Source organism: Pleurodeles waltl, chromosome 7 (assembly GCF_031143425.1).
Source record: "Pleurodeles waltl isolate 20211129_DDA chromosome 7, aPleWal1.hap1.20221129, whole genome shotgun sequence".
Classification (NCBI taxonomy): domain Eukaryota; kingdom Metazoa; phylum Chordata; class Amphibia; order Caudata; family Salamandridae; genus Pleurodeles; species Pleurodeles waltl.
The window spans coordinates 499,633,609-499,657,292 of NC_090446.1; the positions used below are offsets into that span (position 1 = coordinate 499,633,609).

At 48.7% G+C, this 23,684-nt stretch overlaps 1 protein-coding gene across 1 annotated transcript in view; it reads left to right on the top strand.

The window, feature by feature from the left end:
* Positions 1-23,684, top strand: part of LOC138304262 (syntaxin-1B-like) — a 303,242-nt gene that overhangs the window by 205,524 nt on the left and 74,034 nt on the right. The gene's annotated exons all lie outside the window — the stretch shown is intronic.

Below are 23,684 nucleotides of genomic sequence, written 5' to 3' on the forward strand. Positions count from 1 at the left end.
CTGCTCTTCCGGTCTTCTGTTCTTCTGTCTTCTGTTCTTCTGTCTTCTGTTCTTCTGTCTTCTGTTCTCCTGTCTTCGGCTCTTCTACCTCCTCCGTCTTCTTCCCCCGAGCCTGCCCTCCTGCTCCTTCCTCATCCCCCTCCCTCACTCGCCTCCCCCTCTCTCACCCCTAGCTAACCCGTTCGCTATCTACCTCCCTCACTCCTCCTATCTTCCTATCTCTCTAGCTCCCTATCTCACTATCTAACTCCCCCACTCTCCACCTCCTCCTACCTACCTATCTGTCTATCTATCTATTTCCCTATCTATCGACTTCTCTATCTATTTTCTCTATCTATTTCTCTATCTCTCCCCCCCTCCCGCCACCCCCTCTACTACCTATCTCCCTATCCTCTCACTCTACCTCTCTCCCTCACCCACCTCTACAACCCCCCCTCCCCTATCTTCACAACCCTACTCCTATCTCTCTCCCTAATCTCCAAACCTCCTAACACTCACCCTCCTCCACCCTAAACCCCCTCCCCCAGCTCCTCTCACTCTACCTGTCCCCCCCCCTCCCTCGCGCTTTCCCGCCGCGACCTCCTGCACGCCCCCGCCCCCCAGCTCCCATTCGCCCCCAGCTGACCCCTCCCCCCCCCTCCTACCTCTTATGGCGGCCGCTGCGCGACAGTGGTAGCGACCCTTGACCCAAGGGTAGGTCGCTCCCCCTGCCGCTGCAGCTCCTCCAAGTTCCCGAGTTCCTGTGTTCCTGAGACCCACCTAACTGTAAGTACCCCCCTCCTCCCAGCCCCTCGCCCTGCCCCGCGCCACTCACCTTCTCTCCTGCTCCTGCTTCTTTTCCTCCTCTCTGTCTCTTCCTCCTCGCTCCCCCTCTGCAATCTTCTTCTGTGTTCTTCTGTTCTTCCCTTCTGTTCTTCTGTTCTTCCCTTCTGTTCTTCTGTGTTCTTCCGGTCTTCTGTGTTCTTCTTCTCTGTTCTTCTCTGTGCTTCTGTGTTCTTCTTCTCGGTTCTTCTGTGTTCTTCTGTGTTCTTCTGTGTTCTTCTGTGTTCTTCTCTGTTCTTCTGTGTTCTTCTCTGTTCTTCTCTGTTCTTCTGCTCTTCCGATCTTCTGTGCTTCTGTCTTCTGTTCTTCTGTTCTTCTGTCTTCTGCTCTTCCGGTCTTCTGTTCTTCTGTCTTCTGTTCTTCTGTCTTCTGTTCTTCTGTCTTCTGTTCTCCTGTCTTCGGCTCTTCTACCTCCTCCGTCTTCTTCCCCCGAGCCTGCCCTCCTGCTCCTTCCTCATCCCCCTCCCTCACTCGCCTCCCCCTCTCTCACCCCTAGCTAACCCGTTCGCTATCTACCTCCCTCACTCCTCCTATCTTCCTATCTCTCTAGCTCCCTATCTCACTATCTAACTCCCCCACTCTCCACCTCCTCCTACCTACCTATCTGTCTATCTATCTATTTCCCTATCTATCGACTTCTCTATCTATTTTCTCTATCTATTTCTCTATCTCTCCCCCCCTCCCGCCACCCCCTCTACTACCTATCTCCCTATCCTCTCACTCTACCTCTCTCCCTCACCCACCTCTACAACCCCCCCTCCCCTATCTTCACAACCCTACTCCTATCTCTCTCCCTAATCTCCAAACCTCCTAACACTCACCCTCCTCCACCCTAAACCCCCTCCCCCAGCTCCTCTCACTCTACCTGTCCCCCCCCCTCCCTCGCGCTTTCCCGCCGCGACCTCCTGCACGCCCCCGCCCCCCAGCTCCCATTCGCCCCCAGCTGACCCCTCCCCCCCCCTCCTACCTCTTATGGCGGCCGCTGCGCGACTGCGCAGCGGGCGCGCGCAGCGGGCACGCCGCTGGCGCGCCGGAGGCGCGCCAGAGGCAAGCCCGTCTGCGCCCGTCCGCGCCTGGCCCGCGCCCAGCGCCACGACCCCTGGTCCCCAGCTCCCCCAAGCCCCGCTGATCCGCTACGACCCCACCACCCTCCACGCCCTCAACCCAGGGCGCTCCAAAACCTGCTTCCTAGCTCACCCCAAACGCACCCATGGACCCTTCGCCTGCAACTCCTGCAAACGCATCTTCCACCACGCAACTACCACGACCACAAGCCCACGCGCCATCAACCACCTCAAGTGCATCCTGGTCAACGCTCGTTCCGTCCACAAGCACGCCGTTGAACTTTGGGACCTCCTGGACTCCACAGCCCCGGACGTCGCCTTCATCACGGAGACATGGATGAACGCCTCCTCTGCTCCAGACATCGCTACCCGCCATCCCCGAAGGCTACAAGATCTCCAGAAAAGACCGCACCAACCAAGTAGGAGGAGGTGTCGCCATCATCTTCAAAGACTCCATCAGCGTCACCACCTCCACCGAAGACCCCCCCCTCGCCGCTGAACACCTGCATTTTCAGATTCGCACCGACCCAAGGACCACCCTCAGAGGATCCCTCGTCTACCGTCCTCCCGGACCTCGCGCCTCTTTCAGCGACGCCATCGCCGACTTCATCTCCCCGCACGCCCTCGCCTCACCGGACTACATCCTCCTAGGCGACCTCAACTTCCATCTGGAACAAAACAACGACCCCGACACCACCACCCTGCTCGACAACCTCGCCAACCTCGGCCTTAAACAACTGGTGAACACCGCCACCCACATCGCCGGACACACGCTCGACCCTATCTTCTCCGCCAGCAAACACGTCTTCTTCAGCCACACCTCTGCCCTACACTGGACCGACCACAGCTGCGTCCACTTCACATTCCGACGCGAGACCTCCCACCTCCGCACTCAACCCATCCCTCGTCGACAGTGGAACAAGATCCCTGAAGAGCAACTCTTCTCTGCTCTCGCCGCCAACCAACCCACCCTCACCACCGACCCCAACGACGCAGCTCTCAACCTCACAAACTGGATCTCCAACTGCGCTGACAACCTTGCTCCCCTCAAACGCACGCATCGACAGACCAACACCAAAAAACCTCTCTGGTTCTCTGACACCCTCAAAGAATCAAAGAAAACTTGTCGTGCCCTTGAGAAGGCCTGGCGCAAGGACCACACCGCTGACAACATGACCGCCCTCAAGAACGCTACACGCGAACACCACCACCTGATCCGCACTGCCAAAAGGAACTTTTTCACCGACAGACTAGACAAAAACAGCCACAACAGCAGAGAACTCTTCAGCATCGTCAAAGAGTTCTCCAACCCCAGCGCCAGCGCCAACGCCGTCACGCCCTCACAGGATTTGTGCGAATCCCTCGCCACTTTCTTCCATCGCAAGATCAGCGACCTCCACGACAGCTTCGGACACCAGACCCAACCATACACCACTGAACCCGCTTCCCCGGACATCACCCTCAACAACTGGACCCACATCAACACGGAAGAAACCAAATCCATCATGAACTCTATCCACTCCGGCGCCCCTTCGGACCCCTGCCCGCACTTCATCTTTAACAAAGCCGACGACATCATCGCCCCGCACCTCCAGACCGTCATCAACTCTTCTTTTTCTTCTGCTACCTTCCCCGAATGCTGGAAGCACGCTGAAGTCAACGCCCTACTAAAGAAACCTACGGCTGACCCAAGCGACCTGAAAAACTTCCGCCCCATCTCTCTTCTACCTTTCCCAGCCAAGGTAATAGAAAAGACCGTCAACAAACAGCTGACCACCTTCCTGGAAGACAACAACCTGCTCGACCCTTCACAAACCGGATTCCGAACCAACCACAGCACGGAAACCGCCCTCATCTCAGTCACAGACGACATCAGAACCCTGATGGACAACGGTGAAACAGTCGCCCTCATTCTCCTCGACCTCTCGGCTGCCTTTGACACCGTCTGTCACCGCACCCTAATCACCCGCCTACGCTCCACCGGGATCCAAGGCCAGGCCCTGGACTGGATCGCCTCCTTCCTCGCTAACCGCTCCCAAAGAGTTTACCTCCCTCCGTTTCGCTCAGAACCCACCAAGATCATCTGCGGCGTACCTCAAGGCTCATCGCTCAGCCCGACACTCTTCAATGTCTACATGAGCCCCCTCGCCGACATCGTACGCAAGCACGACATCATCATCACCTCCTACGCCGACGACACCCAACTTGTACTCTCCCTCACCAAGGACCCCGCCAGCGCCAAGACCAACCTACAAGAGGGTATGAAGGACGTCGCAGATTGGATGAGGCTCAGCCGCCTAAAGCTGAACTCTGAAAAAACGGAAGTCCTCATCCTCGGCAACACCCCGTCCGCCTGGGACGACTCCTGGTGGCCCACGGCCCTCGGCACCGCACCGACCCCCGCAGACCACGCCCGCAACCTCGGCTTCATCTTGGACCCTCTTCTCACCATGACCAAGCAAGTCAACGCCGTGTCCTCCGCCTGCTTCCTCACTCTCCGCATGCTCCGCAAGATCTTCCGCTGGATCCCCGCCGACACCAGAAAAACCGTGACCCACGCCCTTGTCACGAGTCGCCTGGACTACGGCAACACCCTCTACGCCGGGACCACCGCCAAACTCCAAAACCGCCTGCAACGCATCCAAAACGCCTCGGCCCGCCTCATCCTCGACGTACCCCGCAACAGCCACATCTCCGCACACCTGAGACACCTGCATTGGCTCCCAGTCAGCAAAAGGATCACCTTCCGTCTTCTCACCCACGCACACAAAGCCCTCCACAACAAGGGACCGGAATACCTCAACAGACGCCTCAGCTTCTACGTCCCCACCCGCCCCCTCCGCTCCGCTGGCCTCGCACTTGCTGCCGTCCCTCGCACCCGCCGCTCCACGGCGGGTGGGAGATCTTTCTCCTTCCTGGCGGCCAAGACCTGGAACTCCCTCCCCACCAGCCTCAGGACCACCCAGGACCACTCCGCTTTCCGGAGACTCCTAAAGACTTGGCTGTTCGAGCAGCGATAACCCCCCCTTTCCCCCCTAGCGCCTTGAGACCCGCACGGGTGAGTAGCGCGCTTTATAAATGTTAATGATTTGATTTGATTTGAACACCACCGTTGGCGCACACAGCACCCTCACACACAGGGAACAGGCCTACACAATATGCAGTGCACTATCAGTGATATGGCTAGTCACCAAGGCATGATGAGGAGCACACACCGCCAACTGCAGCACACCTGGGACCCATGATGCCCTGCCTGAAAGTGACTCCTAACAAGCTAGGTTACCTGTATTTGCCATGCAACAATTACCCTTCAGAGGACCCACGCTGCAATGTCTGGCCTGGGCTTAGGGGCACCCACTAACACACAACCACCACCCGGATACCACCCCACCATCCAAAATATGTAATGATACCCACTGTACTGACCCCCTTGTGGCTGCTGTGATTCCCTCAGGCACCCATCCAGCTCAGGGTACGCCACTGCCAGTGTGCAGGCCACTGGGGGGGTCAGGGTCTGATGGGCACCCCTTCCTCGTTGGGAGGCCACCCCCAGCTGGGCCTCTGCTGTCTTCCGTGACCAGCGTCTCAGGTCCTCCCACCGTTTCCGACAGTGGGTGCTCTCCCATAGCGATGGCACGCCATATTCCCTTATTTTGATGGGCGCTGACCTGCAGAGGCAATAAAGACAGGAGAACATCATTAAACTAACAATCCAGCCTGTCACACTCATGGCCCACCATATCTGTTTCCATCACCATAGGCACACACATTGCCAAGCGCACAACATGTACACCACCAACAGATAATTCCCCCCTTACACAATGCCTTCACACACATCTCCATGCATCCATGGCACATGCATCGTGCCCACAGTGTACTCTCCTGTTGGCTAGAGTCCTATACAGCACTCCATACTGGGGAAGGACCCCATCCACCAGTCGCTCCAACTCCTCTGAAGTGAAGGCTGGGGCCCTTTCCCCGGTCACAAGGGCCATGGTAGGTTCCAGACACAGGTCACAGCAGCACATGCAGTGTAGGTCTTCTCCTTGTTAAAGGTCAGGAAACAAGTAAGGAATGATTTAGAAAATGGTGGTCACGTCAGCGGCGGTGTACACCATCACCGCCAGCATAGATCCGCATTGGCCACTGTACTCCATAGGGCCCAATAATATCCAATGAGGAATTGCATGGCGGTTCACGACCGCCACGGCGCCCAACGTCAGCGGAATTACCTCACTTCCACCTGTCCCTCCACACAGGACAGGTGGTGGGGGAGGGAGGTGAACAGGCCTATCGATAATTGATGCGTCACAGGGTAATTAGGACATACTTACAAATTTATACTGTCCCAATATGTAATTACACAATGTGGACTGCTGTTGTGGTTTAGTTTTTCAAATTGTGCCAGCTTACTCACTCTTGCGTCCCTTAGATGTCTACCAATGTGGATGAATAGGAGATTGAGACAAACCCCCGTTTACAGACTCCTGGTGGACTTAGCTACACTGGAGGACAGGCACATTATACTCACCTATAGACTGGACAACCCCACAATCACAGAGCTGTGTTCCCAGTTGAAGCCTGATATCAGCTATCCGTCATCCCACTGGGATCCCCCCTTTTGTGCAAGTTCTATCAGTGCTTCATTTCCTAGCAACTGGTTCTTTCAAAGTGACATAGAGATTGGCAGCAGGAATGTCTCAGCCAATGTTCTCAATCGTGCTGGCAAGAGTCTTGTCTGCCCTGGTAAAACACATGTGCAGCTACATTGCTTTCCCCCAGGTGGAAGATTTGGCCACAGTGAAGGCCAGATTCTATGCAATGGGACATATCCCCAATATTATTGGTGTGATTGACACATATTGCATTTGTCTCCACCCCCACCAGAATGAACAGGTGTACAGGAACTGTAAAAGTTTCCACTCCATGAATGTGCAGATGGTGTGCCTGGTGGACCAGTACATTGCCCACGTCAATGCTAAATATCCTTGGTCGGTGCATTATGCCTTTGTCCTGAGGAAAAGCAGCATCCCAAATGTGATGGGCAAACTGCAGAGGCACAGGGTGTGGCTTATAGGTGAGCCTTGGTCCCCACCCTGTGTATGTTAGTGCATGCCTCTGATGTTAACCTTATAGGATAATTTGTGGCTAAATGTTGTCCCTCAATACCTGCAGGTGATTCTGGCTACCCAAACCTATCGTGGCTACTGACCCCTCTGAGGAATGCCAGGACAAGGGCTGAAGAACGTTATAATGAGGCACATGGGTGAACCAGAAGGATCATTGAGAGGGCCTTCAGCCTCCTGAAGACCAGGTTCAGGTGCCTCCAACTGACAGGTGGATCCCTGTGCTACTCACCCGAGAAGGTCTGCCAGATAGTAGTGACATGCTGCATGTTGTACAACCTGGCCCTCAGACACCATGTACCTTTTCTGCAGGAGGAGGGGGCTGGAGATGCCCCTGTGGCAGCAGTGGACCCTGGGGAAAGTGAGGATGAGGAGGCAGAGGATGGGGATGCGGACAAAGGAACATCAGTTTTCCGTCAGTACTTCCAATGACACACAGGTGAGGCAGTGCAGCGTCACATTTCTATGACTATTGGTGTATTCTGTGTGGCTGTGGCATGATGGCATTACCCACTTTTGTACCTGTACTTACTGTCACCTATGGATTATCATTTTACAGATGTTGGTGATATGACAACAATGTCCTGAAGTGATCACTACAACCAGCTACAGGTCATTATTTCTATGCTCTCACTATGTACAGTTTGTTTGCAATAGATGTAGCTGTTTCCATCAATACAATTTTTCAATACATGAAATACTAGTAGTCAACTTTTTTCCAAGGGTGTTTATTGTAGTGCCAAGAAATTGAGAAGAAAGTGCAATGGAATGGGGTGATGATGGAGGAAAGTCCAGGGTATTGTTCCCATATGTTTGTAGCACAGGTGCAGTGTCCAAGGGGCCATGGGAAGGGGAGCAATGGCAGTTCAAGGTGGACAAGGTGACTGAGTGGGACACAAGGGGGACAATCAGGAGAGTCTCATTTCCTAGCGGTGGTCTTGGCAAGTGTATCTGGCTTCTGTCTGGGTTGCAGGGAAAGTTTGTGGGGTGGTTCACCTTCTGCAGGGGGAGGGGTGCTGGTGGCCTGTGGGTCCTGTGGAAGGGCCTCCTGCACACTAGCTGTAGCGGAAGTGGAGGGCTGGTCAATGGACTGGGTAGTGGTAGCAGCCCGCTGGTGTGCTGTTGCTTCCCTCATGATGTTGGCCATGTCTGCCAGCACACTTGCTATGGAGAGCAGGGTGGTGTAAATGGCCTGCAAGTCCTCACTGATCCCCTGATATTGTCCCTCCTGCAGCCGCCTGTTCTCCTGCACATTTTCTAGGATCTGGCCCATCGTGTCCTGGGAATGTTGGTAGGCTCTCAGGATCTCGGAAAGTGCCTCCTGGAGAGGCAGTTCCCTGGTCCTGTTGTCCCCCTGGTGCACAGCAGTCCTCACAGTTTCCCTGTTGTCCTGTGCCCCTGTCCCCTGAACGGAGTGCCCACTGCCACTGACCCCAGGTCCCTGATTGTCTTGGGGGTGAGGTGTGGCCTGGGGTCCCTGTAAAGGTGGGCACACTGCTGATTGACGTGTCTTGGGGACAGAGGTTTGGGTACACTGGGTGGGTGCTGTGGTGTTGGATCCAGATGGGGGAGGCTCTGTGGTGGTCTGTGATTGTGCTTGGGTGACCGGCTGTCCATTGGTCTCTGATGGGCCAGGTAGGTCCTCCAGATCCAGAATCCCAGAGTTACTGTCATCACCGGGAGCTTCTTATGTTGGGGAACTGGATAGTTGTGGGACCTCCTCTCCACTGCCATTGGCTGGGGTACCTGTGGGGATGTAAGTGATGTATTATGCTTCAAGTGTATGGCATTTGTACATCCCTAGCTTCCCCTCTATGGTTGGTGTTGCCCTGCCAGTTTTTGCTTGTGTATGGTGATGTATTGTGGGATTGTTAGTTTCCCTATGCTGTGCATGCTTTAGTGATATGTGTACATGCAGGGCTGGGAGGAGTGTCCATGCATTGGTATGACATGCAGGGCTTGGCATTGGGGTTATTGAGATGTGTAGATGCAGTTTGTGAGTTGGAGTGGAATGATGGGAGTGAGGGTGTGAGATGGCATGCAGGTTTTGGGGGGGGGTGATGATTAGTAAATGTTGATTTACCAGTGTCCAGTCCTCCGGTTACTCCAGCGAGTCCTTCAGGATGCAGTAATGCCAGTACTTGCTCCTCCCATGCTGTGAGCTGTGAGGGTTGAGGTGGGGGTCCACCTCCTGTGCTCTGTATGGCGAGCTGGTGCCTTGCTGCTATGGAACGTACCTTCCCCCGTAGGTCGTTCCACCTCCTCCGGATGTCATCCCATGTTTTTGGGTGCTGTCCCACGGCGCTCACCCTGTCTACGTTTCTCCACCATAGCTCCATCTTCCTGGCAATGGATATCTGCTGCACCTGTGCTCCAAACAGCTGTGGCTCTACCTTGACAATTTCCTCCACCATGACCCTTAAATCCTCCTCAGTGAAACAGGGGTGCATTTGTGGTGCCATGGGTGTTGTGTGATGTGTGTTGGTGAGGGTGTGTTGGGTAATGTGGTGGGTTGTGTGATGTGGACTGCGTGAGGGATGTATGGGTGTGAGTGGTGTGTGTGTGTCTAGTTTTCTCTGTGCTCTTGTTCTCAGTTTCCTGGTGGCAATTGGTGTTGGCAAAGGGTTGTGGATAATGTGGGTGTGTGTTTTATAGTGCTGTGGGTGTAATGTGTGTATGGGTGTCAGGTGCGTGTATTTGGTATTGGCCAATGTTGTGTTGTTTTGAATGTGGGTGTCCATTCTGTGCGCGGCGGTGTGTACGCCAATGGTTTACTGCCGTAGAATATCCGCCGTGGTGATTCGTGGGTCACAATATGGTGGGAGTTATTTTGTTGGTGTAATGGTCTGGGTTTTGGGACCACCACTTTATCACTGACCTTTGATCTGGCGGATTTGTGTATGTGGCTGTATTCTGTCGGATTGGTGTGTGTGTGTGTCATAACATGGTAAACAGATCAGCCACTGCGGCGGTATGCTGGCACCCGTCAGTGTGGTGGTAAGCGGGATTTACTGCCAATGTCATAATGAGGGCCTTAATATTAAAAACTATGTAAAAAGAAAGATTCACAGACATGTAGTTTAATAAACCTTTATGATTATTTTTTTTTACGTAATCAATAATAATTAACATTGTATTGTATTTATTGAAATATGCATTCCATTAAAATTATTTGTAATTTTTAGAGAAAGATTATAGATTAGCTTTGTATATAGGGTGGAAGGTGAGGGGATGCTGGGTTGGTCTCCGGGCCTGGCAGCACACCAGACCCTGTGGCCAACCACCTTGCCAAGCAGCTGTGGCTGACTGATGGATGGTTGGTTGGTTGCAGGGCCTGGCCGTAGGCCAGCCCCTGCACCAACCCCCTACTGCACATGGCCGAGGCCATGCATGGCGAGGTGTTGGCTTTAGATATAGAAATCCACCAGATATAGGTATCTCAAGTGACTATAAGTCATACCCTAAAGCAACTATAACTCGTGCCCTCGTCACACAAAGCTATTTACCCCACATATTAAATCACTCATGACATCTTTTATGACATCATTGATAATTTCACTAACATTTGAAATTAAATTATTGGTGAGAAAACTGTGCATCGCGGGAGCCTGAATTATAGTTACTTTAGGGCACGCGTTATAGTTACTTGAGATGACTATAACTGGTGAATTTCTATGTTTTTTAGAGTTTAAAATTTAAAGTTTTTGAACATTTCACCTAATTCTAATCTTACTTTAACCTTTGGGTTTTTCGAGGTCAGCACTAGGTAGTTATAGTCAGGATTGTGTTTAGATGGGAAATGCATTTTTGTGTTGCTAAAAACGTTGGTGCTGTTTGACAAATCTCCATGAAATTTCCCCAAAAAAGTGCTCTGTTTTGCCTGGTTTGCACACGGAAAGATTCAGGGTGGTCCATCTAGCAGGGGCCCAGAAAAAAAGGAGGTTCCAAAATGTATTTTCCCCATTCATCTTTCCATAGGAACTTCCAACACAGCTACAGTGTAAACTGCTGACTGGATTTATACCAACTTTGCAGAAAACTAGATCTAGGTCTAGAAACAGTTCTTTTTGTGTTTACGTGTAAATCTGTTCATTATTTTTTGAGTAATTAATGCCACCACCACAACAAGGAAGCAGTGGCAGCCATCTTAGGACTCAGGACACAGTCCCAAGCCTAAAAGAAAGTTTTAAAAAAGCCTCAAGGTTAGGAATACCCTAACCCCCTAGGCCTGCAATTGTGTTTTTTAAGCCTCCCGGAGGAGCCAGGTCCTGGTGGGGGTTGGGGGGTGTTTTCCAGGAAGTTTTCAGTTCCTGGGCCCCCATCTCCCAGCCACATTGATAAAGGGGCAGAGTGCATGCAGACCATGTACCTGGGCTGATATTTGCTCTGGGGACCCCTATGACCTGGCTGAATTTGTAAAGGGGGCTGAAGATCATGCCCCCGTGGGCCAATCTCTCCGCAGGGATTCCCCAGGGTCCACCATGTGGTAAAGGGGGTAGAATGCCATCTTGGCCTGGCCCTCCCCTACCTGGGCTGTTTTTGGCCCCGGTGGCTCCATAGTCAGGGCCTGGCCGCATGGGTAAAGGGGCACACGGTCCCAAGGACCCTATCCTCTGGGGCCCGGCTGAATGTGGAGAGGGAGAGGGGGGGGGGTCATGCGTCCCTATCCCTGAACCAATAAGGCCCTGGGAACCCCATCCCCCAGGGCTAGCTCATCAGCTATGTCTAAAGGTGCCCAACCCCATGACATAGCGGTTTCCCTGCCTGCACTGGCATGGGCAGAAAAACCTGTGTTTGCTCTCGCTTGATGGGAGCAATTTCAAATCTCCCACCAAGCAGAAGCACACACCAAATCCTCTCCCAGCTGCAGAAGTTTGAAAAATATTCCTGCCCACTGGAAGCTGACTTTAGATCTGACCCCTCCCTGCAGTGAAGTGGGCAGGAAAACAGATCTAAATATTTCTCCCACCAGAAGAGAGCAGCATTTTTAGCTGCTCTCTGTGGACAGGAGTCCTGCTCTCACTGGATGTGGGGAGGCGGCTGAGGCTCCAAGGGCCTTTGGGATCCCTCCATGACCCCCCTACAAATGTTTTGTGTGGGCACATGTCGGCATGGGGTCCCTGGAGTCAGAACTAGCCCTGGAGTCGGAATTAGCCCTGGGAGACTCATTGGGTGCCCCCTCCCCCTTCCATATTTGACCGGACTTCAGGGGATGGGGTCCCTGGTGCCTAAATCAGCCAAGGTAAGGGGCTTTGTACCCCTCCCTTTGAAATATGTTGGCAGGCCCTAGGGGATGGGGTCCCTGGGGACAAAAACAGCTAAAGGACAGGGAGCCCCATGCGTACTACCCCTAAAAATGTGATGGGGCCCAAAGAATGGGATTTCTGTGGCCAAAAGCAACCTGAGGAGGGAGCTATGTGCCCCCTTCACATATGCAGCTGGGCCCCAGGGTTAAAATCCACCCAGGGAGGACAGCTGTGTGCCCCCTCCCCCTGGAATATGTTGGCAGGCTCCAGGACAAACCAAGGGATGCAGATCCTTTGTGGATCTGCAGGTACCTTCAGGGGATCCACTGATCGAAGCCCAATGAGGAAAAAACCTCACACACCATACCCCTGCCACGCATAGCCAAAGGCTGTGTGCAGTGTGGGGTGTGTGGATGTGGGGGTGTAGGCCACATGTCCTGGCATGTGGCCAGGCACTGCAGCCAACCTCTGCCGTGCACAGCCAAGCGTTAAGCACGGGTGTGGTCATATTAGCGTGCGGTATTTATATATTACTTTGAGTTAAAAACCATAGAAATTCACTGAAAAAAACAAAGGTTACAGAGGCATTATAGTGAGGTTCACATTTTACCCACACACAACTATACAAATTCACAAACACACTCACACACACACATTCACTGAGAAGAACAAATGTTGAAGTGAGATCATGGTTAGGGAAAAATGCCAGTTAGAATGTAACATTTTAAACAAAAAATACTGAAATTCATCAGTTATTAATTATTGAGCTAACTTGTGCTCCACCATGCCCAATGCTGTCATCAGTGGTGTCACTGAATGTCGTGAGTGATGCATCCTGTGAAGTCGAAAGCAGAAGATCGTATGCCACACAATTTCATGAAGATTTGTGAAACAGCGCCAAAGTTATTAGTAAAACAAAAATCACTCTTCTTATGGAAAGCCTGTCCTAACCTTAATTACAGAGTGGCGACTGCCACTGTGTAAGATATATATGTATAAATATCACTATCTGTATTAATATATGTATGTAAAAATATACACATGCATCCATACAAAGTCAGACTTAAACATTTTAAGCAAACATGTAGTCCTATGCATTGCGTTAGACAATCATTGCTTTTGAGTAAAATATAGTTATAGAAATTAAAGTGTGTGGCAAGATGCAGCATCTATTTTTTCTGTGGTGCCTTGTGACTGATTCAAAAAATGTGATGGTGGGGGTCAAGGGAGGGCCAACACAAATAGAGACGGTGTAAAGGCCCCTTCTGGCGCCCATTTTGGAAATGCCCCCGGTGCCAAAGTCACTTTTACAAACAAATATTCAAACCTCTCAGATTGAGTGTTGGTCTCAATTTGCCCTTTCATGCGTTTGGGATAGGAAAGTAACGTGAACAAAAGCTCAGCGTGGTTATTTTTGTGGCTCTCTTTCCAATGAGGGGCTTGTGGCAATCACTATATGACCTATATTAACAGTTATCGTAATATTTCTCGCATCATTTGTCTGGGATAAGGATAGTTTGGAGGAAAACTCTAAACTAGAAAGCTTTAAGCTTTTTAGAGGATCTATAGCATCCTCTACAGGGATGTTTGGATTGTCGGGTGTCTCCTGCAGTCACAATAAAAAAAAACATGGGCCTGAACACTACATTTTTGTTTCAGTGTTTGCGTTGATAGGGTTGACACTGTCCACTCTGCAAGAAGGGGGCCCCACTGAAATAAGCTGAACATGTCCCGGTGTAATTTTCAGACAGCAGGGCTCATTCCGCAGTGCCTGCACCTTGTCTGCTCTCGGTTCGAGCAGCAATGTGCAGACGGCAGCTTTCATGTTTCAGACTCCTGCTCGGCCCTGAACAAAGACGGAATTTAGGGGGCCATAAGGTCTTCTTTTGTTCCACTGTCCTGACTGGGATCTATCTGATCCTCACACCTAGATGCAAATGCAAGGGGGGGGGGGACAAAGACACATAGCTCCTTGTTATCACTTCACAAATATTTAAGAGAGACATACTTTTTACTGTGTTCAGCCCCTATAAATAACAGATATACATGCACTGTAAGAATGTCAGATGTGTTGGTCTTTCCCATAATTTAGACAAATAACAATTAAAATACCACTATTTTGTTTTATTTATTTTATAGCGCTACTCATCCCAATGCAGGGTGTCAAAGCGATTTATATCAGACATACATATTATACATTGACAATAAATTCTCTAAATATGTAAATCAATGTACAAAATGTTGTACACAAGACCGTAAGGGTTGCAAGGTGTAGCAGTAACATTTCCCTCATAGCTTGCTGGGCTATATTAGAAGAATTATAATTTACAAACTGCAAGTAGTAAAAGAATGTCTGTGTTAAAAGCAGTAACTCACTTAGTGACATAAAATAAAAATCTTTCATTGCCATATGCTTTACAGGAGACACATTAACCCTCTACGCTACTTTGATTCAAAGCTGGGTCTAAAGAAAATACAGTTGTCTCCAGCAAATGTGTTACCCTCCAAAGTTATCTTACCATTATTATTGTTCCATGGGATTTACTGGGCACACAAAGATCTCTGCAGCAGATGTCGTTACCCCATAAGATACTATAAAAATGCAGACCTTGCAACAAATTAAACAGAATAGATTTACTGCTACATTTCTCCTTGTTGTGAACTTCTTTGTGGCAGAGTTTAAAAAAAAAAAATGTATAAATTGGGGACCACATATTGCGTTGAGTAGTGACATGATTTTGGCACAAACCAGACACAAAATTTCATTTGTTAAATGTCATAGTGCACTCAGATGTACTTATGACAGACCTTCGAAACGTATGTGAAGAGTTAAGATCTTATGTCACTTTTTGTGATGTCACTTCCTGTGAGGTCATGGGTTGTGATATCCCTTCCTGTGATGGCTTGATGACCCACTGTTATGTTACGCCCCATGATGTCACTTGCATCCTGCCTAACTTGGTTAGTTCCCCCACTTCTTTTTTTAGGACTTGTGCCCTGGAAGTAGGACGCCCAGATCAAATATGTACCGCCTTCTGTGCAAGATACTGTGTAGTAAATGTGTGCAATGCTTTCGGTATTCGGGTCCCCGAAGTATTAAGAAAATAATACTAATTTCTGTGCAGGCTGGTCTGGACTGATGGGAGCATTTTGCACATTTTGTGCTCCAAGTACCCTAAAAAATGCAATAAGTCTACTCCAATTAAATGGACAATTAGAGTGTGTCCATACAAGAAAACAAAAGTCTCAAAAAAACATTTTTTAATTAAAAGGTCATGTGTCAAATGTTGTTATGCAGATAAAACCTAATTAACTTTGCCAATTTTATGTTGCACAAGTGTTTAGAAATTATGTGAGATTACACAGCCATCTTATTTCTCAAGATTTTCTCCTGCTAATCACTAGTTTAAACTGAAAATGCCACCTGGGAGTAATAAAACCACAGAGGAGAGACATTTTCTCCATGAAACAAGCTCCTATCTCTATCTTGTGTAGCTCACTAGATTAGGACGAGCTAAATTTAACAAGGCACATATTTTTACATAATTTTTACGAAATGTGAAACAAACTTGATTTCGCCCTTTCTTATGCCATAGTAACAAATCTTAGGAGCACTGTTGGACTCTGCTGTTGTAGCTCACTAGTGGTGTCACTAGTGTTGATTTTCTTGACAGAAGCTACTCCCTTGCCTCAGTGGTGGAGTTCATTGTAGCGACCCAGATGAGTACTGTTAGTAGATGGTGCATTATGTCAGTGGAACATTTTCATAGGTAACAGCCAGAGAGTCATTGATGGACATCTCCTCTCTGTTATCTTAGTAGATCCGTTTGATAGACTTTAATGGTTAGCTGCAGGAGCTGTTACTTGATTTCAATGGTAGATTTCTTTTTTTTTTGGTTTCTTCGTTTCCTTTAGCTTACCAGTAGATTTGATGTCACTGGGAGGATGGGTAGTGGCAGGGGTAGTTGCTTTATTTCATTGTTAGGCTAGGCCGTTGAGAGTTAGACAGTGGAGCTGCTCTTTATGCCTGGTAGTAGAGTTGTTTTCTATTATAATCATGAGGGTTAGTAACATAGGCTACCTCTTTCATTCGGCCCCATAGGATAAATTAGAGAACCTCTTTTTCACAGTACTTTGTGAGTAAAAGTATGCTCCTCACTTTCTCACTGTAATAACCCATGTTTTCTTATGCCTCTTAGTAGGATACAAAATGTCTGATGGTGGAGGATACTATGCCCTAGAACAAACAAACTGCCAGGATAAATGGACGCTGTCACTCTGTACAAATGCCCACCTCCCTACACACATCTTATAAAGCTCACAGCTTGATTTCATTTCACCTCTGCCTGAGTGGGATGGATATGCATATGGAATGTGTTGAAAGTGAACGCATAATTACCAGTCTAGGGGATTCTACAGTAACATATCATTACTATTATAATTCAGCCCCCCTTCTACCATCATGGGAAATTATTTACAAACATTATAATCAATCCTACGCAGAAGACAGCTTGGATGACCCAGTTAAAGTAGTCATGAATGTCTCAACAAATATATATATTTTTATTATCATGTTTTGGAACTCCTAAGAGATCCACATAAGTAGTTATAAAAAATCATGTTAGTTCAACATAGAATGATACACATTTCTAAGACGGGGCAAAACATATAAATACGTAATAAAATAGTACACTATTTAAAACACAAAGATTCAAAATATCAGCAAAAATGATTGAAACAATTTGAAAAATCGAGTAACAAAATCTTTCATGGGGGGTTATAACATAAATCTAATGCCTCGCTATGAGATCTGATCTTAAGCCGCAAAAAGAGGGGTTTCAACCATAATTTCCTTGGTGCGGCTAAAGCAGGACAGACAAACAGAACGTGTGAAAGATTCTGTACCCCGCCTTCACACAGATCACAAGTGTTAGTAGAGTCATCCCACCTAGAAGTAAGAACTCTCAGGGGAATTCTATTAAGTCTAAGCAGGATATACAATCGGCTCACCCCATGGTGTGGATTCCAGGTCAGATAGGGTTGCACCATTTTCATAGTTACAGAGATAGTTAAATTCTCTAGACCTCTTCTTTGGCGGCACGCATCTAGGTCCAGCACAAAGCCTTTGGACCATGTTGCTTCCTTCAGAGTCTTTTTTTTAGCGTTACATAAGAAATTGAAGGACAGAGGTCCAAGTCTAGCTCTAAGAGCCAAATAGCTTTGATGTAATTTCTAAAGAACCCAGATTTTTCTCTCAGATTTTTAAAAATCTCACGATAGGCCAGGTTTCTCAGTCTGAATTCCTCGCTATGCATGAGGTTATGCACCCTTCTTATCACTGCCTTAAGGCCTTACACAAAGATATTCCTAATGCCAAATTCAACACGTAATGCTACCCCTGAGACTGCATGATTGCAAGAAACCATGTGTCTCAGAATGCGGCCTTCTGTCGTGTCAGAAAAATCCCATTTGGTTATATCATTACATTCTATCGCGTATAAGGGAGGCGCTGGAATCTTGACCTGGTAGGTGAATCTCCTTAGCCACAGGATCGACAGTATCAGGCGCAAACGTGATGGTGGAGTCAGATCTAGCATATGGAATCGCTGGTTGGACCGTCTGATCATGGACATGAGATGGTACAACTACAGACGCCCCCTCAGTCCTGTTCTGAGAGTTCTTAAATGAGGAGACCTGTTCTGCGATGTTCATTAATTCCACCTGCTCTCTCGCCTCAAACTTGACCTTCCTTTCTTTTTTTTTTATAATTCTCTGGTTCCTTTTCTTTCAAGTCTTTTTCCCTCTTATTTTAGAATTTTTAGATATTTTGCTAGCCTGACCCATGTCGTTTTCATTTTGTTCCACTTGCGTTATAGATGGATGATTTTTGGGAAGAAAGATTGGAAATGGTACTGCTTTGGAATTTGGGGCATCTTCCTTTATCTGGACTTCATGAGCCAGTGGGGTAATATTAAGCAGTGAGTTCGTATTAGTGAACAGGTTGTCCAGAGAGTATATCTCATTCTCTTCAGAGGCCTGAATTACAGTTGTAATAGCTCCTTCGTCCACCTGTGGTTTTCCTGCTTCAGATCCTCTATCTGAGTGAGAGAGCTTTTCACCTGTGATCTTCAAGTCCTCAGCACTTGGGAGCTGCAGGCTAGTACCATTTGTATTTAGGCTTAACCTCTTACACGCTTTTTTTGTTGTTGTCGTAGTCAACTCTGCAGGAGAGTGGCTCATGTTTTGATTTCCTAGTAAGACCTTTAAAATAGAAATGAGGATGTCTTGAGTATGGTCTGAATTTTTTATAGATTTCTCCAAAAGTTCCAGAATGGATAATAAAATTCTTTCAAGGCACTTGAGAGATTCAGAAAGGACTACATGTAGTGCTGGTGGACACGCTAAGTCTGGGGTATCTGACGGAGTTAAGTCAGACAGAAAGTGATCCAAGGGGTGCTACTGAAGAGCTTTAACATGGGGGAATCAATATTAGATTGTGCTACTACGGGCGTCGTTGGTATAGACGAAGGAGCTATTCTGCTGCCAAGCACCTCATCCGGATCTATATCGGGGGGATCAATTCTGTAACTTTGACTTGATTCGACCCCTTCACGGGAGGGAGGCAACAAAACCAGCAGACCCCTCCATGACGATAGTGCCCTTGCCCATCAAAGCATTCAGGTCATTACCCTGAGCGGGTCCTTGAAGAGAATTATTATTGACACCAGATGTATTTCCTGCCTTAGCCATTATTTTCTCGTAAGGTTCCTTCGAAAGGAATGGGAGGATAGAATTCAGACTTTTTATATTTAAGTGCTGCACCCCCTTGTTTCTCAGGGCGTTCGATTTAGGTTTTTTTGCAGGCTTGGCTAAGGAAAGATCTACTCCTTCTCTTACGTTTAGAAGTCATTCTATTTGCTCCTGTACTTTTATTCACACTCTCCAAGACCCTTGATCCTCTTCCTTCAATCATTCCACAAATTATCCTGCTGAAGGATAATAATCCCCCAAGGCCTAATGGCTTCGTATAAGCCCGATATGTTTCTAATACATGAGCTCCTCTTTATCCTTAGGTTAAGATGACCTTAAGCTTGTCAAGATGTCCTGATAGTGCTGGCTAAAGGGCAAGGAGCAACCCCCCTTATCTGGCCCCAATTAAAACGCAGTCTCTTATATAGTGTGGAAGGGAGTGGGAAAATGCCACCGGAACACAGCAGGATCACATCCGGGGCAGGAGCAAGAAACAGCAGGAATGAAAAGGGAAATGGGAGCGGGTGGAGGACCAGCACTACTTCCAGCCCTCCTGACTTTCAACACTCCTGACCGCTCTCCCCTGCCACAACTTCAAGTTTCGGGGCTTCAAGGCTACAGGAGCCCTTGCCGGCGGGAGAACTGCCTAGCAACTGTCACTGCAATTGGAGCGCCTTCTGCGTGTCAGTGGAAGACGGTGTAAGGCGGTGTGAGGCGGTGTGAGGCGGTGTGCGACAGGCAGGCGAGGCGAGCTGGGAAAGCCGGGAAACTGGGTGGCTGGTGGCAGATGCAGAAGCAAAGGGGCGAAGCAGCAAAAAGGCAAAAACGTCCAAAGGCTGACTACCTGCTGCCCTCCTGCTCTCGTGGTCCGCTCTGCTCCGCTGTTTCTCTGCTCGCCGCTCTCCTCCTCCAATCCTCCGATCCTCCCCCTGTACTAGCGCTAGTGCTGTCACGACTGCTCCCCCTCCTGCACTGGCATCTCCCCTGCGCTGCGCTGGGCTCGCGGTCCGTCTCGGCGAGGGCTCCAGTCTCTGATGCCACCGAGCTCACCCAGGCCCCCCTCAGAACCCGCGGGCACTGACCACCGACCATACTAGTCACTGGGGGACTCAAGGGTGGGCTTGCGCTCCCTCCGCACGAACACAATATGTCGGGAACCCCAGCAGCACACAGGGTCCGGATCCGCTCACAGTGCTCCGGGCAGCAGCTCGCACTCACAGCACGTCACAGAAGCACGAACGGATGTCTCCTAATATTGCCATTTCAGCCTCTTGAATCTATGTCAGGATCATACAGCTCATACAGGCCCTCATTACAACTTTGGCGGGCGGCGGAGGCCGCCCGCCAAAGTTGCGCGTCGTGAATACCGCACCGCGGTCGGAAGACCGCGGCGGGTATTCAGAGTTTTCCCCTGGGCTGGCGGGCCACCACCAAAAGGCCGCCCGCCAGCCCAGGGGAAAACTACCTTCCCACGAGGACGCCGGCTCGTAATCGAGCCGGCGGAGTGGGAAGGTGCGACGGGTGCAGTGGCACCCGTCGCGTATTTCACTGTCTGCAATGCAGACAGTGAAATACAAAGTGGGGCCCTCTTACGGGGGCCCCTGCAGTGCCCATGCCATTGGCATGGGCACTGCAGGGGCCCCCAGGGGCCCCACGACAAGCCATACCGCCATCCTGTTCCTGGCGGCCGAACCGCCAGGAACAGGATGGCGGTATGGCTTGTCAGAATCCCCTCGGCGGCGCAGCAAGCTGCGCCGCCTTGGAGGATTCAAACGGGCCACGGGAAACTGGCGGGAGACCGCCAGTTTTCCTGTTCTGACCGCGGCGTTACCGCCGCGGTCAGAATGCCCTGCGGGGCACCGCCAGCCTGTCGGCGGTGCTCCCGCGTGCCGCGGCCCTGGCGGTTCTATACCGCCAGGGTCGTAATGAGGGCCACAGTGTTTAAGAAATAGTCCAGGTGGGTGGTTTGCAGATCACATCTATTAGGCTATGTCTCTGCAAAGCCATAGATTCTGCCTTGGTCCTTTCTAGGTAAGATGAACCATGAAGAATGCAAGAGTAATGCTAATTGCATGCTTCAGTACACTACAGATTTTAGAGGACAAAGAACACATTAAGGGCCTGATTCTAACTTTGGAGGACGGTGTTAAACCGTCCCAAAAGTGGCGGATATACCACCTACCGTATTACGAGTTCCATAGGATATAATGGACTCGTAATACGGTAGGTGGTATATCCGCCACTTTTGGGACGGTTTAACACCGTCCTCCAAAGTTAGAATCAGGCCCTAAGTGTCCATTGGGTCATGGCTACTCGATGTAGCACAGATCCTCCAGAAGAAGTGGAAAATTTACTGAGGTCCATGTAAAACATTAGGTCTACTTTACAATCAAATTTATAAAGGTTTCTTTGAACCTCTGAACAAAGGCTGGGAAAAATATTGGATAACAATTCTATCTGTGTGTATGACAGACCAAGAGACTATTCTGCAACGGAGGCCGAGAAAAAGAGGGTGCCCTGGGGGATTAGGTCCCCGGGGCCAAGTTTAGCCCAGGAGGGCTGCATGGCCCCTTCCCCTAATAATAATTGTCTGGGTCCTGGGAAATGGAGTCCCAGGGGCCAAAATCGGCCCAGGGAGAGCGGCCACGTGGCCTCCCTCCCCTAATAATAATTGGCTGGGCCCCAGAGGATGAGGTATCAATGACCAAAATCATCCCGACCCTAAATGGTGATAGGCTCTGGAGGATAGGGTTTCCTGGGGACCAAATTGGGCTTGAGGTAAATTGTACATTGACAGAAGAATATCAACTACAACATAAAGGTAAGCATTTAAAAGTAAGCATAGATTTAATATTCTTAACTCCACATCTGTTTAATTTATTGAGATATATGTTTACTTTCTTTAAGATCCTTAAGATAAGCATAAGTGGTTTTAAGAATAGTATATCTACCTCTTTAAATTTACTTTGACAATATAACAATAGTCAATATTCTAAAGCCAATATTGTTGCAAGTTGATATAAAACTCAGTATTGTGGCTAAACACCTTTACCTGATTGCAGAAAGACTAACATGTCTTCAAGTGCTAACAGTGGCAGAATTGAGTGGGAAGACCCAAAATTATGTCATAGAGTAGTATATCTAAGGGATACCCAAGTTTCTAATTATTCCGTTTTTTTATATCAATATACATATTGTCAAGGTACATATATGTGGAGTTTGGTATAGAATCTCTATACTTACCTTTTAATATTTTGTGCTTGGATAGCGTGTCCAGAATATTTGGTGTCATTGTGATTCCTACCTTGACTTTCCAGGGCCACACCACCAGAATAATGAGTTAAAAAGTCAAGAAGTCCATGTCATGTAGGCATAAATTTGAAAATGAAAATAAATTAAGTAAAACTTCTCAGTTCATGAACCACATGCTTCTCCTTAAGAAAGGGAGGAAATTAGGTAGATCCAATAAAAACAAACTTTTTTTCAAATAGGAGCTTCTGTCTATCTGCCTCCACCCCCATTTTACTCTTTCATCACTGAGATAGCCATTTTCACATTCACTTGGCAATATACTAGGGTCAGCAAAACTAGATTATTGTGGTAAGTAGTGGAGCCATCTTTGTGCAGTAAATTCGACTGCTATTGCTGAAGCACTCTGCCTTATGCAAATCACAGTAGTATATTACTGAATTCATGTTCCACTATCCAGCTTTCAGATTGGTAAAACACTAATGTTCCCCAACATTGGCTTTCCTTGCAAAGTTAAATCCACAAACCCTTACAGTGGGTTTAAAATATGTCTAAATCATGTCTGATATACTGTAGTAGTGAAATATGTTAGGGAAAGTGTGTATGCTCTGAGTTCGGTCACATAATAATCATAAGCATTTTCACTGCAACAAATAAACCCTTGAATTCATTTTCTTCATTATGGGAGCTAGTGTTTGTCAGGTGAGGTGTGCATATTTGTGAGGGTCTTGGAGATTATCAGCTGTTCTTTACCTGGCACCAGGTATCATCTTGGTACGGATTCACTGTTAAGGATTTGGGGAGCTTTTTATGCACCTCAGAACTTGACAGCAATGCTAGGCCATAAAGTGCTGTGTATGACATAAACATTCCAAGCTATGTACTAATAGTGATGCCAGTCGCTTTATGATGCATAGTGGTAAAAGTTGTTGCATCTGTTTAACAAAGAGACCAATGTGCCTGGCCAAATATGGGTAATTTTGGTTCAGGAGCCATTGCCAGAATGACCGAAGCATCAGGAGCACGTCTGGTGTGTTGAGCACTTGTAGCGATATTCAATGCCAAAGGTAACAGTCTTGTGTAGGATGCGTGAAGGTGCTAATTTCTGTTTTGTATAATGCTGTTCACATTACAGAAAATTGCACAACATTTTGCAAAATTCACGTTGAGGGATATAGTGTGAAAATTGAACGTAAGAGCATAATTTATGTGGAAAAGTCACATACGATTCCAAGGAAGGGACTGGTTCGAGGACAAAATGCCTCCCCCACGACCGGAAAAAAATGAAATGTGCGAGGGTTTGTGGCTGGGCCTAATCGAGGGCCTATTGGTTTGCTGTTTTTCATTTATGTTTAGTTATCGTGCTGCCTAAAAGGTATTATTGAGGCTGCTTCTGCAAGGAAACCCAAGTGACCAAGAAGGCGTTC